Raw genomic sequence first — 5,058 nt, 5'->3', positions numbered from 1 at the left:
TTGATATAAATTTTTGGTCCAAAAGATAGACAAATTTCCCAGTAGCATTTATTATAGTTCTTCATTTCTCCCATTAATTTGAATACCGTTTTGTCATACTTGGGTCCATTTTAATACTGTCTATAATGTTTCATTGAGTATTTATTCCTATACCAATGCCTTACTAATTTAATTACCCTGGTTTTTTAATATATTTTTAATCTGTTGGAACAAGTCCATCATTTTTGTTATTTCCCAATTTTTTAAACAATTGCCATGACTTTTTTTCTCCAGATGAAGGTTGGAATTTGCTTGTCAGTTGCATTAAAAAGATTTCTGTTTGAATTTAATTGAGATTGACTCAATTTATAGATTATCTTGAGCATTGAAGACTTTTCAATATTAAATCTTTTTTTCTAATAAAGCATGCCTCTAAATTATTTTATTTATCATATTCTTTAAAATCATGTTTAGGTTGCTTTAGATATTTTTTGACAATTTTAATCAAGTTTATCTACAGGTATTTTGTAGTTTGTATTGCTCTGATAAATCAGATCTTTTATACATAGATTTTCTACTTATTTCTGGAGAAACTGAAATTTTAACATTGAATTCTATTGGGATTCCTCACTGACCTCTTGTATTCTAATAGATTTTCAGTGGTTCCTTTTAGAGTTTTCATTCATTTAGAGTATCCTACCATATGGTCCAAAATAGAGACAGTGTGTTATTTTCATTCCAATTTTCGTATCGTAATTTTTCTTTTTTCTTACCATACTGCCTTATCTAGGGCATCCACTTCAATTTTGACTAGCATTGGTGACAATAATGTCCTTATGTTTCTCTTTTTTATTTAAAAATATTTTTAATTTTAACTTTACATATGACTTTGATGATGACTTTATGGCGATTTTACTCAAATTAAAGATGTTTCCTTCTATTTTTACTGTTAAGAGTGATCATCTTGCAGGGGAATTAAACTAAATCATTGGCCTTTTTGTATATATTAATATTATTATTTTATCTTTTAACCTGTCATGTCATGTAAAATAAATCACTAACTTGAATTACTTTTGTGTTTCTAGCAAAGGTTACACATTCTTAATAAAATCATGTTTAATTTTTGCAGCTATTTATCACATTACTTATATTAGTTGTCACTCTTGATTAGACAGAATAATAACCATATCTCAGAAAATAAATAGATAATAATAGGGAAAATTAATTTTTTATTTATCTTTTTCTTCTGATTTACTCTGTTATTTTGTTTTCTGCCTCAGTCTATTTTTGCATAAATAGCAACCTAGGTAAATGTGCTGAGATATGTAACATAGATTTTTTTAAGAGCTGTATTCAGATATCACTAGACAATATTTTGGGTCCTCCAGTGTTGCAAATTTTCAGTAAGAGAGATAATTTTTTTCCTTTAAAGGTAAGGTTACAAAGTGTTTCTGATCCTCTTTAGGAGTGAAAGAATCCTTACTAGGATTTTTTTTGTTTCCTCCTTTTCTTATTTCTCCCTTCCTTACTTCCCCCTTACTTCATTCTTTCCTCCCTTCCTTCCTTCCCTCCTCCTTTCTTCTTTCCCCTTCTCTGTCCCTGTCCCTCCATTATTTATTTTCCCAAGGTAATGATGAATTTGCCTTGAACTGATAGCACTCTATCCTCTAGCTCTTATTGTTACTAGTGGAATGTATTTTCTTGACAAAAGGCCAAGGAAAAGAGGCATGAACGTGCAGTCTGTGATGATGGGGTAGAATTCATCCAACTGGCCCATTGGAACCAATGGAACAGGAGCAGTTTATAAATAGCTGAGCTAAGCATCCACAGAGAAGCAATATTGTTCTGAATGAGATAATTTTACTAAACAAATTGTAACATACTAGGTTGTATGTATTAAGCACTATGCTAAGCAGTAGGGAAACCAAGGAGAAAAAGTCTCAAGTCAGATAAATCACAGCAAGATCCTTTTTGACCCACCACCTAGAGAAATGGAAATAAAAACAAAAATAAACAAATGGGACCTAATGAAACTTAAAAGTTTTGCACAGCAAAGGAAACTATAAACAAGATGAAAAGACAACCCTCAGAATGAGAGAAAATATTTGCAAATGAAGCAACTGACAAAGGATTAATCTCCAAAATATACAAGCAGCTCATGCAGCTCAATAACATAAAAACAAACAACCCAATACAAAAATGGGCAGAAGACCTAAATAGACATTTCTCCAAAGAAGGTATACAGATTGCCAACAAACACGTGAAAGGATGCTCAACATCACTAATCATTAGAGAAATGCAAATCAAAACTACAATGAGGTATATCGCCTCACACCATTCAGAATGGTCATCATTAAAAAATTTACAAACAATAAATGCTGGAGAGGGTGTGGGGAAAAGGGAACCCTCTTGCACTGTTGGTGGGAATGTAAATTGATACAGCCACTATGGAGAACAGTATGGAGGTTCCTTAAAAAACTAAAAATAGAACTACCATATGACCCAGCCATCCCACTACTGGGCATATACCCTGAAAAAACCATAATTCAAAAAGAGTCATGTACCACAATGTTCACTGCAGCCCTATTTACAATAGCCAGGACATGGACACGACCTAAGTGTCCATTGACAGATGAATGGATAAAGATGTGGCACATATATACAATGGAATATTACTCAGCCATAAAAAGAAATGAAATTGAGTTATCTGTAGTGAGGTGGATGGACATAGAGTCTGTCATACAGAGTGAAGTAAGTGAGAAAGAGAAAAACAAATACCGTATGCTAACACATATATATGGAATCTAAAAAAAAAAAAACTCCAATAAAGATGTTAAAAAAAAAAAAAAAGACTCAAGTCAGGTACTCAAAGATCTATCAGCTTTTTAGGGAGGCTATACATGTAGTCAGAGATTAATTACAGGGTAGAAAGTATTAGATGTATGTAGAAAATGACTTTGGTGAAAAACTAAAGGTGACACTACCTGTGGAAGTTAAGAAAGTTTCCACAGTTTTGCGGACATTTAAGTCAGATGTAATTATGTTTGGTAGGTTTATTTGAAATCAATGATATCTATTTTAAAATTTATTTTTATGTAAGTTATTAAACATTGTTAAGTTACTGAGTTATTTCAGTTAGGACATTGGTGCTTATATACACAGATGATCGTCTCTTTATTATTTATCATTGTGATCACTCACCCATTAATGTAGGTCATTCATTCCATCAATATATACTGGCCACCTATTTCATGCCATTATGGGGCTCAATGAGAAGCAAATCAGTCTGAGTCCCTGACCTCATGGAATTTACACTCTAGTGGGACAGACGAACGTTAATCAAAATCTCTCAAGTAAATGTCCAATTAAAGGAGAGAAGGACAGACTCATTTGCAACCTAAACATTTGGTGATTGATTACATAGTACTGGGAACAAGCACAGGGAGAGTAAGGGCACAGGCAAAGGAAGATGCTGACAAAGTGATACTTGAATAGAAATCTAAAGAATATTTAGGTCAAGGGAACATGGAAACGAGCTCCCGTGGGTGTAGGCCCAGTGGGGGGAAGCAGGGTACTTCTGAGGTTGAGAGAAGGTGGAGGCTTAAGGGAGGATAAAAGGGAATAAGTTCATAAAAGGGAATAAGTTCATTACAATAATGACTGGAGAACTTATGTGACCTCTGCTCTCTGGGCGTTGCAGCCCACTTTAAGGATTTCTCTTTGAGAATAATGGGAAAGCTCTGAAGGGCATTTAAATGTGGGAGAAAATGACTGATTTCCAGGTGGGCATTGTGGCCAATGGCTTCAATGTTCTCAGCCCCTCCAACGCCTCTAAAGCTAGCTCCCTGGTTAAAGTCCTCTTGCAAACTGTCTGGAATGGACGCTGACCCTGATGACACAGTGGGTAACATTTCTTCAGTGCCTTTCTATCTCGCTGGCATTTTCCTAATATTAATAACTATTTTTAAATATTTATTTATCTATTTATTTATTTTGGCTGCACAGGGTCTTAGTTGTGGCGTGCGGACTCTTAGTCGCGGCGTGTGGACTCTTAGTTGCGGCACGTGGACTCTTAGTTGTGGCATGCGGACTCTTAGTTGTGGCATACGGACTCAGTTGTGGCATGCGGACTCTTAGTTGCGGCGTGCGGACTCTTAGTTGTGGCATGCAGACTCTTAGTTGCGGCGTGCGGACTCTTAGTTGCGGCGTGTGGACTCTTAGTTGCGGCACGCGGACTCTTAGTTGTGGCATGCAGACTCTTAGTTGTGGCATACGGACTCAGTTGTGGCATGCAGACTCTTAGTTGCGGCGTGTGGACTCTTAGTTGTGGCACGTGGACTCTTAGTTGCGGCGTGCGGACTCTTAGTTGTGGCATGCGGACTCTTAGTTGTGGCATGCGGACTCTTAGTTGCGGCATGCGGACTCTTAGTTGCGGCGTGTGGACTCTTAGTTGTGGCGTGTGGACTCTTAGTTGTGGCACGGACTCTTAGTTGTGGCATACGGACTCTTCGTTGTGGCATGCGGACTCTTAGTTGTGGCATACGGACTCTTAGTTGTGGCATACGGACTCTTAGTTGCGGCGTGCAGGATCTAGTTCCCTGACCAGGGATTGAACCCTGGCCCCCTGCATTAGGAGCGCAGAGTCTTACCCACTGGACCACCAGGGAAGTCCCTACATATCTTATTTCATCTTCCCCCAAGCTTTATGGGTTTGTATCAATTCACATTCAGGTATCACAGACGTGGAACCACAGCACCAAAAAGTTAAGTAACTTGTCTAAAGTCTCACAGCCATAAGGTCTGTACATTAATTTGGATTTCTAGCATCATGATTATTTTTACCTTGATGTTGTTTTGATCTTTTTCTAATATTTCATTAGTTCTGCTTTATTTCATCTCAAATTCTATCAGAAGTCAATGGAGTTAAAATACGTAACACATAAATATTTCAAATTAAATGAAGCTTCTATTTAAACATCCAACATCTATATACGCTTTTCAGGGTTTCTGTATTTTCCTTTATTTTCTAATATTATAGAGATGCACTGGTGTTGTAATGAATACACTGTTACTTGCATC

General features: G+C 36.5%; 1 non-coding gene across 1 annotated transcript; it reads right to left on the bottom strand.

The window, feature by feature from the left end:
- Positions 1 to 4,573: 4,573 nt before the first annotated feature.
- On the bottom strand, positions 4,574 to 4,646 carry TRNAR-CCU. Its single transcript has one exon. It is a non-coding gene; the product is annotated as a tRNA-Arg (tRNA).
- Positions 4,647 to 5,058: the final 412 nt, after the last annotated feature.

The sequence above is a fragment of the Balaenoptera musculus genome, chromosome 13 (genome assembly GCF_009873245.2).
Source record: "Balaenoptera musculus isolate JJ_BM4_2016_0621 chromosome 13, mBalMus1.pri.v3, whole genome shotgun sequence".
Classification (NCBI taxonomy): Eukaryota; Metazoa; Chordata; class Mammalia; order Artiodactyla; family Balaenopteridae; genus Balaenoptera; species Balaenoptera musculus.
The sequence above is the reverse complement of the archived record's forward strand: the minus strand, read 5'-3'. Positions and strand labels throughout refer to the sequence as shown.